This window comes from Rosa rugosa, chromosome 4 (genome assembly GCF_958449725.1).
Source record: "Rosa rugosa chromosome 4, drRosRugo1.1, whole genome shotgun sequence".
In the NCBI taxonomy this organism is placed as follows: Eukaryota; Viridiplantae; Streptophyta; class Magnoliopsida; order Rosales; family Rosaceae; genus Rosa; species Rosa rugosa.
This window is the reverse complement of record NC_084823.1, coordinates 21870533-21882442: the sequence shown is the minus strand read 5'-3', so window position 1 is coordinate 21882442 and position 11910 is coordinate 21870533.

Here is an 11910-nt window from a genome sequence, read left to right as displayed (position 1 = left end):
TTAAGTTTTGATTGTGCTCAAGAACCCTAGTACCATTCCGGGCGTGCGTTAGGCTAGAGTAGATGGTGACCGGATGAAATTTACAATTTCTTGATTGTTCTGTGGTTTCTTGGAATCGAATCAATTTTGGTTATGCTTGAATATGCATGTTGAATTGATTGATGATATGGTATTGTATCTGTGATTGTGTAAAATTGTATGAAGAACTGAAATCTCCCAGATTTTGTTTACACGTTGTTAAAGTTGACAGATACAAGAGCTTAATTTTCTTACAAGGATGAATCTGGATAGAATGTAAAGTAAAAGAGCTCATATGTTTTGTGGTTTTCTATTGGCATAAGTGATTATGATGCACAAAGCATCCTTCATTGATGTTGGCAGAAAACATTGATCAGGTACGTGTAACTGGTCAAGTAACTAACCAAGTAACTGTACCTGATCGAGTAACAAAACTGAAATTGTGTTTTGTGTTTTAAAACTATGCTTCAGTTTTATCTTCCAAAGAAGTGGTTAAGTATGGTTTTAGAATACAAAACAGCAGTATGCATGCTTGATGAAAATAAATACGGATACTTAGAAATTTTTCTTCTGTCTAAAGATGTGGATAAATTTCTTTGGATAACTTGTTTTCATTGAACATGGCATATTGATAAAGAACTCCAGGATGTTATGCTTCTGCTCAAAAGTGTTGCTTAACATTGTTTTTTGTTATGGACTGACATGAATGCAAGTATGTTTTGTTTAGGTTTTCTGTATGTTCTTGTTTTGGTTGCTTAAAGCTAAATAAAACACAGAAAACTTAAAGTTATTTTCTTTACAAAATTGAGAACTCACATGAATTTTGTTTTGCTCCTTAGGTAACTCTTACATGAACTTGAATAGTGTCTTGATGTTAACTGGAACAAATTATAGAGCTTGGCTAGACTCCGTAGAAAACTACATGGGAATGCATGAGAACATAGACTATTGCTTTACTGAGGATAAGCCTGAAGAGTTGAATGAAAAGAGCACCAAGAAAGATACTGACCTTTACAAGAAGTGGCATAGATCAAATAGAATGGCTAAGAACCTCATCCGAACATCTATGTCTAAGACTGTCAGGGGAAGTATAGAAGAGCCTGAGCTAGCATCAGATTTTTTGGAGCTCATAGGTGCTAAGTTTAAAGAAAGTGAAAAAGCAGAAGCAGCTAGGCTAACCAAGGAGTTTCATGATCTAAAGTACATGGGTTCAGGGGGAGTTAGAGAGCATATTATGAAGATGATCAATATAAATGGCAGACTCAGAGAGCTCTTGATGGGGGTTAGGGATGAGCAGGTAGTGCATTATGCACTACATTCCTTGCCTAACAGTTTTAGTCATCTTAGGACCAGTTACAACTCTCAAAAGGGAAACTGGACTCTAGATGAACTTATATCCATCTGTGTGGATGAGGAATCTAGGATCAAGGAAGAAAATGAACCTGCTACAACCATTAACCTCATTGAGAAGCCTAAAAGGAAAAAGCCCCAGAATAAGCTCAAGCCTACCAAAGCCATAACTAAGAGTTCAACAGCTGCAGTGGCCAAGGAAAACAGGTCATTCAGGTTCAAGTGCTACTTTTGCAAAAGAGTAGGACACATGAAAAAGGACTGCACTGGCTATAAGAACTGGTTAGCCAAAAAGGGTAAAAAAATTTCTAATACAGTTTTTTCCTTAGAAATTAATCTTATAAATGTTGAACCACAGTCTTGGTGGATAGATTCAGGCTCACCTATTCATATTACTAATTCTTTGCAGGGATTCATAAGGAGGAGAATCCCAAAAAGTGATGAAGTGAACCTGTGTGTAGGCAATGGCATGAGAGTGGTAGTCAAGGCTATTGGAACCTTAAAGCTCGATTTAGGATTAGGAAAATTGTTAGTTCTGGACAATGTTTTTAATGTACCTTCCATGAGAAGGAATTTGGTTTCAGTTTCTCTTTTAGTAAAATCTGGTTGTAGACTTGTTATGGATAGCAATGGAATTTTTATTTCTAAAAATTCTGTTCAAATTGGTTCTGGTGTTATTATGAATGATTATTTACAGTTAAATTGTTCAATGGCTCAACAAGAAATTTTACTTGTTGAAAATAAAACCAACAGTAATAGCACTTTAACAGGTGTTAAAAGAACCAAACTAAATGAAAAGTCTGCATTTTTATGGCATAGCAGACTCGGCCATGTTTCAAAAGAGAGACTGAAAATTTTGGTGAAAAACAACATCCTAAATGAACTTGATTTTTCTGATCTAACAGACTGTGTTGAATGCTTTAAGGGAAAAATAACTAATACTAGAAAGAAGACTGCATATAGAAGCCAAAATTTATTAGAACTCATACACACTGATATATGTGGACCATTTAGGCATCAAACTATCTGTGGGAATGTGTATTTTATCACATTCATTGATGACTTTTCTAGATACAGTTATATTTATCTACTTTCAGAAAAGGCACAAGCATTGAAAGCCTTTAAAATCTTTAAGTCTGAGGTAGAAAATCAACTAGAAAAGAAAATCAAAACAGTGAGATCAGATAGAGGGGGTGAGTTCTATGGCAAGTACACTGAATCCGGCCAACAAAAGGGTCCATTTGCCTTGTTTTTGCAAGACAATGGAATTAAAGCTCAATATACAACACCCTATAACCCACAACAGAATGGTGTTGCAGAGAGAAAGAATAGGACTCTTTTGAACATGGTTAGATGTATGATGTGTACAACAGGTTTGCCTAAATTTCTGTGGGGTGAGGCTTTAAAAACTGCAAATTATATTTGCAATAGAACACCTAGCAAAGCCATAGAAAATACTGCTTTTGAGCTTTGGTGTGGCAGGAAACCTAGTCTTCATCACTGCCATGTTTGGGGATGCCATGCAGAAGCTAGGATTTATAATCCAAGCTTGAATAAACTTGATCCTAAGACAGTTAGTTGCTATTTTATAGGTTATCCAGATAAATCTAAAGGCTATAAATTATATTCTGCTTATCATTCACCTAGAATTTTTGAAACACATCAAGTAAAGTTTCTAAGTGAAAAAGTTCACAATACAAACCTTGAGGATTTATCCTCAGATTTTGAGGAAATTGTGTCGGATGAGGATATAAGTGTAGCATTGCCTTTAGAACAAGAAGTAACTGATCAAGTCACTGGTTGAGTAACTGACCAAGTAACTGATCACGTACCTATAACTAGTCAAGCAACTGACCATGTCATTGGACAAGTCACTGACCATGTAACTGGTCAAGTATCTGACCAAGTCACTGATCGAGTACATGTAGACCATGTAACTGGTCAAGTACCTGTAACTAGTCATGTCACTGACCAAGTAACTGGTCAAGTAACTGACCACGTAACTGACAATCCTCAGCCTAGAAGATCACAGAGAGCAAGAAAACCAACTTATGGGGGGGGGGGGGGGGGAAGATAGTGACTACATTGTTTATCTGCAAGAAGCAGAAGTTGAAATGGACTGTGCAGAGGACAATGATCCAATTACATTTAACCAGGCTATTGAAAGTAATGAATCTCACCAATGGCAGCTAGCAATGGAAGCAGAAATTGATTCCATGAGCCAAAATGCAGTTTGGGAATTAGTTGAACCTAACCCTAATCAGAAACCTATACGTTGTAAATGGGTTTTCAAAACCAAAAGAGATGCAAATGGCAATGTAGAGAGACATAAAGCAAGATTAGTTGCCAAGGGTTTTACACAGAAGGAGGGCATTGATTTTACTTAGACTTTTTCTCCAGTTTCTACAAAAGACTCGTTTAGGATAATCATGGCTTTAGTGGCTCATTTTGATATGGAGCTGCACCAAATGGATGTTAAAACAGCCTTCTTGAATGGTGAACTAGATGAAGTGGTTTATATGAGGCAGCCAGAAGGTTTGGTGCAAGCTGGAAGTGAAAACTTAGTATGCAGGTTAAGAAAATCAATTTATGGCCTTAAACAAGCTTCTAGACAGTGGTACAAGAAATTTGATTCTGTGATTTCTACTTTTGGATTTACAGAAAATCTTGTTGATGAGTGTGTTTACTTGAAGACAGTTGGGAACAATTTTATTTTCCTAGTTCTCTATGTGGATGATATACTTTTGGCTAGCAGTAACATTAAACTGCTTAAAGACACCAAGAGCTTTTTGTCAAAGAATTTTGACATGAAAGACTTAGGAGAAGCATCCTATGTACTAGGCATTGAGATTAAAAGAGATAGAGCACAGAGACTACTTGGTTTGTCTCAACAAAATTATATTACCAAAGTTTTGAAGAGACTTGGTATGGAAAAGTGTGCAGCTGGAGAAGTTCCCATGTCCAAAGGTGATAAGTTAACCAAGAAGCAGAGTCCTAATAGTGATGTTGAGAAAGAAATTATGGAGTCAAAGCCTTATGCTAGACTTGTAGGAAGTCTCATGTATGCACAAGTCTGCACTAGGCCAGACATGTCTTTTGCAGTAGGGATTTTATCGAGATTCCAGTCTAATCCAGGCCATGAACATTGGGTAGCTGGGAAGAAAGTGTTGAGGTACCTGCAGAAAACAAAGAATTACATGCTAGTTTATAGGCAAGTGGAGGATCTGAAACTTGTTGGATTTTCAGATTATGATTTCGCATGGAATTATCCAGACTCCAAGAAGTCAACTTGTGGATATGTGTACATGCTAGCAGGAGGTGCAGTTGCTTGGAAAACCATGAAGCAAACTCTAGTTTCAACCTCCACCATGCAAGCTGAATTTATTGCAGTATATGAAACTGTGTGTGAAGGACTTTGGATCAGGAATTTCTTGATGCAGACCAAAGTGTTAAGTCACATTGTGGCAGGCACACTTGTGATTTATTGTGATAATGAAGCAGCAGTTTTCTTTAGCAAGAACAGTAAAAGATCAAATAATTCTAAACACATGATTTAAAGTATTACAGTGTTAGAGAAAGGGTTAAGCATGGTGAGATAGCTGTTTTGAGCATTGACACGAATTCACAGCTAGCAGACCCCTTCACCAAGGCATTGTCAGTGGCTGCATTCCAGAAGCATACAGCCAGCATTGGAGTTTTAGCTAATTTAGATGCTTAGGTTCAGTAGAGAGTTAATCCAGTTGGAGCAATTTAAATTTCTAAGGTTTTTGAGTTCTTGTATTTTTAGTTGTGATCTTTTGACTTTATTTATCACAACTTATTTGTAATGACAGATTTTATTATTAATAAATTTTGAGGTATTTTCATATTTTGGTTATTGCTGCAGTTTTTGTTGAATGTTCTGAAAATTATCGATTTTGTGTTTAAAGTTATACTTGCTATCAGATGGCTTAAATCATGTGAAGCATGATGTTAAGGTTCAAGCAATATTTTTAAGCCATCAGTGTTCAGTAAATTTGCTTGAGTTTCTGGTTTTAGAAACATAAAGTAGGACCTAATATATGTTTACTTGTTGATACACATTAACATATATTGTATCACTTCTGGTTGAACATATGTGGATTGCAGAAGCTTGTGTTAGTGGTTTTGAAACTCTGCATTTTTGTTAAAATGTATACTGTTTCTTGCTCTACATAAGTAACTGTGATCTGACCATGTTGGAATGGATTTTCGTTTTGAGTTTGTTATCTGGCACACACTTCAGTAAGTTAAGTAGGTTTTGATGTTCTCTGGTGCAAATCATCGAGCATGATATGTGTGAGTCCAAGGGGGAGATTGTAAGATCAAATATGGACATAACACATATCATCATAAAGTAATTGATGATTAGCTTAATATCAATCCTAGTTTAACATGGATACAAACAGTAAATCAATACTAGTGACTTAATGAAGTAGTGTATCAATTCATTAAGGATAGTAATCCATTGCTTAGTCTACAAGAAAGGCTACAAGTTGTGATACATTAGGAATCTAACAGTGAAACCTAAACCGACAAGGAATGCTTTAATGGGAAGCTTCTTGAGGTTTAAGTCTCATATATATACAGATGAATTGGTCCCTGATTACTACCACGACTATTGCATAAGTTCTGTCCATTGAGAAGCAAGTTGGTAAGTAACAGAAGACTACATTCAGTGATTGAGTTAAGCAGTTGCATAAGATGGAATCCATGCCAGTAATTGCAGAAGGTAAGCCTTGATCCTTTTATGATTGTTGTGCATATGTTGTGAGCATGTAACTATGGTTTTTACAACGTAAACTTAAAATGTAGAATACCTATATTTGAGATTGTTTCCAAGCACCATCTTGAAGAAAGAAGTGGGTACTTCATAGTGTTGAGCTTTAGCGTCATCAGTCTTGATAGCTATTGGCATCCTTTTAAGAACTGAAAATTAAGTCAATAGCAGTACTTCAGACTAGCTATTATTACCATTTTTGGTTAATCTGGTGGAGAGGTTTGAGATACTTACACTTTACAAACTAGAGGAGTTCAGTGAGCTGGAGCTCAGAGGATGGCTGCAGGTAACCAGAGTGTAGCCGACTTGCTAAGAGCCAGTGCGTGATCCACCTTATAATGGCGTCCGGGACCAGATTCCTCTCCAGTGACGCCAGCGCGAATTGGACGGTAGCATCGTATGGTGCCTGCAATAATCGATCCAATTTTGCTCTGCTCTCTCGCGTGGTTCTTCTGCTACGTACTTGACAAATTTATAGCTTGAGTTGCAGGAGAGCGTATTTGACTCTGGTTTCTGAGCTTGGGCCATGCAACCCGACCCGATTTGACTCGAAAATGGCGATCATAACATCCAAATAATATGCCGTGCAAGCTAGGGTTATGTGCTTAAAAAAATATGAAAATAGACTCGAAATTATGATTTTCTACTAAAATTATGGATTATAGTGCATATTTAAAAAAAAAAAAATCATATGTTCTTATTTCATTATCAAAATTTTTCTATCATCAAATCATAATTTTTTAGAGAATTATCGGAACTCAAAAATCTCAACTAATTCACGATTTTTCAAAATAAAAATGAAAAAATTCATAATAAAAATTTGAGTTGAGATTTCTGAATCCTATCACTTGGAACAGCTTCTACAAATTATGTTTTAATGATGATGAGATTATGACACATGATAATTGCAAGAAGAAGAAAAAAGTATTAACAAAGTTTGATATGTTTCGGTATTTTAGAGGGGCGTCCATTGCATTCCACTTGACAATGTCTTCTGCCCAAATCAAACCACCAAGGCAAGCTTTGGATCCGAAGAGGAGCAGTGTCCACTGTCTAACCACCAAGGCAAGCTTTGGATCCGAAGAGGAGCAGTGTCCGCTCTCTAATTTACGGCATAAGTAAAATAACATTAAAAGTTTCTCAATCCTTATATCTATAGGATGTGGGAAGTTATATGTGTAGAATGTAGGATGCGAAGTTATTAATCCTGACAGTTTTCTTCTTTTTGAATTTTTTATGTATTATTTAATATGATACTATTTACCATTATATTCTTCATATATTAAAATCTTTTTTGAAATTAAACTATGATCTAAGGATATTTATGTTATCTCATACTCACTTGGCCACTTTAACAGACAAAGTGGATTTTCTTAATAATTGTATAGATAAGTAAATAAAAGAGAATTTAAGAGTATTTTTAACAGACTTTCTATCTTGGCTACTTAATTATTTTAAACAATATGTTTAGTTTTTATCAATTTTAACAGCTGCACTAGACTTCTAAGTGGCCCTCCATTTTAACTTTGAGCTATCTCACTCTCTATATTTAGGAGTGAGATGAGGCTCTCTATTATTTTTGTAATTTTAAAACATTCCTTTTAAGTTATTTTGTGTAATTTATAAATGAATTTAAACTATTCTTATCCAATTAATACATAATGTAAATTTAAAACTAGCTAAAATATAGAGAATTGATGCAGACGTATTTCTATTATGAAAAATTGTCTAAAATCTAAAAACTATAAGTTTGATTAATAAAATATATAATTTTAAAAAAATATTGATCTTTCCCTAACCTTATTCTAATTTTTATTTCTATTACAATTTTGATATATTTTAAGTTTAAGTTTCAATTTAAAAAAAAAAAAAAAAAAACTTTTAAGTGCCCCGGTTGAGATCAATTTCTGGCTCCGCCACTGCCCTCAAGCCTTAATTAATACAGTTTTATTAATACAAGAAGGGAACATTGAGCCTAAACCAGCATCTAGAAAACAAACTGCAAATCCATCTCGTCTCTTTCTTCAAGTCTTTGTATTCTTATTGTTTTACTTTATACTCGACTTCAAATCAATGCTCACATATATAATATATAAACCTCAAAAGTCAAAACTAAGCAAGTCCCAGGTCGGTCTACGTCTACCTATCCATATAAAAAACAAAGCTCCAAAACAGAAGACTTTCACCAGTCTTTATATATATATATATATACATATTTTATCCAGAGCGGAGCTCCGCTTTGAAATTAACGTGTAAAGTTCGAGTTTTGGGTCACTTTTCGGTCGCATATCCACATCTCGACCGTTCAGTTTTTAGGTACTAGTGTATAGATCATCTCTGCAAATTTTCAGCCAAATTGATGATCGTTAAGGCATTGATAACTTCCTTAAAGCTAATACGGTTCAGGTTGACAGATTCAGTCCGTCCATTGGTTACATATTTTATCCAAAGCGGAGCTCCGCTTTGAAATTAACGAGTAAAGTTCGAGTTTTTGGTCACTTTTCGGTCGCATATCCACATCTCGACCGTTCATTTTTTAGGTACTAGTGTATAGATCATCTCTGCAAATTTTCAGCCAAATTGATGATCGTTAAGGCATTGATAACTTCCTTAAAGCTAATACGGTTCAGGTTGACAGATTCAGTCCGTCCATTGGTTACATATTTTATCCAGAGCGGAGCTCCGCTTTGAAATTAACGTGTGAAGTTCGAGTTTTCGGTCACTTTTTTGTCGCATATCCACATCTCGACCGTTCAGTTTTTAGCTACTAATGTATAGATCATCTCTGCAAAATTTCAACCAAATTGATGGTCGTTAAGGCATTGATAACTACCTTAAAGCTAGTACGGTTTAGGTTGGACAGATTCAGTTCGTCCACTGGTTTAAGTGAGTCGTTAGATACCTTAAAGATTATCAATTTAGCTGAAATTTTGCATAAATGATCTATACATTAGTACCTAAAAACTGAACGGTCGAGATGTGGATATGAGACCAAAAAGTGACCCTAAACCCTAACCTCGCTCTGAAATTTCAAAGCGAGGCCTCGCTCTGGATAAAATATGTATATATATATATATATGTTTCGACAAATATGTTAGACTAGTGGAAGTGGAACGCGTGTCATTAAACTTGTTAGAACTCAAAATCATTACTGTTTCCATCGGTATTCACGTCTACTTGTCAGACACTCAACTCGAAGGCAAAGGAAAAATGACTCCTTAAATTATTATTATTTTTTTCCGATAGAAGAAAGATATATAGAAGAAAGAAAGATGCAAAAACAAATTAAACAACTACAAATAGAAATCTCAAGAGTATCCACAACCTACTTAAATTATTTGCAATGAAATCTATTAAGAATATAATCTAGTATGACGCGCAAATCATGACTAATAATGTGATAATTTACTCTAATCATTTTTTTTATGGAAATAGGTCAGCCCCTTCATTAAAATTCAGCAAGCAGTACAAAAACAAAACACCCCTATGGGGTTGACAGAAAGAATCGTTCCTCAGAACCTCACGAAACCCTATTCTAGAAGAATAAAATCCCAAAAAATCCCGAGTACACCCACCTTTTAGGAAATCCACGCACCTTTATTCTAACAAAAACCAAGAAACCTCGAAGCAGACATAAAATGGAAGCGACCCAAACAAGAATTAAATTGAACCATTAGTAGAAGGTGACATAGCACCTTCCACATTATCCTCTGCAGTAGCAGACTCCACAATCGGCATAGTCGCGCCCTCCACCTTGAAAAGAGGAATCATGACCAAACATAGAACAAACAAAATGCCACTTTGCTGATGGGCCGAGAACCACGCCCACCAACACAAATCAAAACAGCCCACCAAGAACCCTAGCCCAAAGAAGCAAACCCACATGGAGGCCCAAGCCACCCACCAAGACCAGCCTCCATTGTCCACAGCCTCCGTCCAGCTGCCATCGAAGAGTCCACCGCCGTCGCCAACGCAACCTGATCCACTAGCATCCGGGAACCAGAGTGCCTTGATCTGGCAGCCAGTAGAGAACGCCACCATCACATCAACCAAGCTTAGATCGGTCACCTGATCCAGCTAGGCCAACCCAACGCCGGCCACTCTTCGACGTTGCAGCGAACCCCCATGTCTAACGTCAGTGCAACCATTGCGATCATCCACCATGTCCTTCAAACCTGAACCAGCAAAATCTGGCTTGAAACCCGAACATCTGTTATCCAAATCAACGACCATGTCCGCCCTACGACAACACCCAACCACCGCAAAGAGGCCAGCCGGACAACTCTGATCCGAGACCCAGTCGTAACGATCCGATACAGACCAACTCAGGTCCACACTGTCAAAGCTCGGCCTCAGAGAAGCTACCCGAAAACCATAACTTCCGTCCCAGACAACAACCGCTGGGAACCAAATCCAAGGCGGCATTCCAAGCAACAGTACGAAAGCAAGAAGAAGCAAGAAACAATAAGCCACAAGGCTAGCAATGGCCATGGCCGTCGAAGTTTGGAAATTTTGTCGAAGGTGAGAGACCGACAATAACCCTAGCAGAGCGCTAGGTCAGAGAAAAACTTAATGAGAGATGTTCTAAAGAAGTAAAGATGATTTTACTCTAATCATTGTAAATGACTAAACTCAAATTTAAACTAAAGTCTTATTCGGTTTATAGATTCAAGGTTTTGATTTTTTCAATTTAGTTTTGTTCCTACTTTCCAACCTTTGGTGAAAGCAAAAACAGTAACAAAGTTCATGAAAGAAGGATAAAAGTCAGGTTAAGTGAATCATTTCATATCCCAAAAGTTTTATTTTCCCTTGTATGCATTAATTACAAATGTTCTGATTATTTCTCACTGGAAGAGGCGGAGCTTTGCCAAAAAAAAGGGGGGCTGAAATTTGCACACCTGTTTTTACATTCTACACTCCCTTTGCTTTTTTTAATACTTTTTATCAATTCAATAATATTTTTCTTCCAAAACTACCCTTCTCTCTCTCTCTCTCCATCCACAGAATCGTGCTGCATCACTGGCCCTGCACAAATATGAAAACTCCATGGACAAAATCTTTGATTAACAACCTGCATAATACTTAATTTGATCATTCCTCCCCAACTGATCATACAAGAAACTGAGAAAGATGGCGATATAACCCCATCCAAAATGAATTCAACCACTACATCGAAATCCAACCCAAATTATCCTCACATCATTAAATTAAATTTATCAATCTGTTGAACAAAATATAAGTTCAATTTCTTTCAATAAGAGTGGAACAATTTAGAAATTGAATGGATCTTTTTCTCTAGAAACAAAGAAACGAAAATGGATGGGCAGAGAAGAGAGGAGTCTGAAGAGGAGTGGTAAAAGCTGCTCCGATTTAGTAAGCACATCCTTCCTTCCAACTCTAGCGCAAAGCTTGATCATCACATTGTAACTAAGCACATCCGGCTCGGCACCTGACTCAGGCATCGGCACTCTAGGCCTTGACGTGGGGGAGGAAGCCGGAGCGGAGCATGGACTTGACGATGGAGGTGGCGCAGCGGGTCTGGCCGGCCTTGGCCGCGGCGGCGACGGCGAGGAGGCCGTGGGAGTTGGCGTCGAGGTGGCGGAGCTGGCGCTCATTGAGGCTGCTGCAAGTGTTCTGGTCGGACAACTGGAAGAGCAAGCAGCTGAGGCAAGTGGGATTGGGCAGGCGGGAGGATTGGGTAGAGAGAATCCAAACCTCTTCTGTTTTTCTCTGGCGGAGGAGGA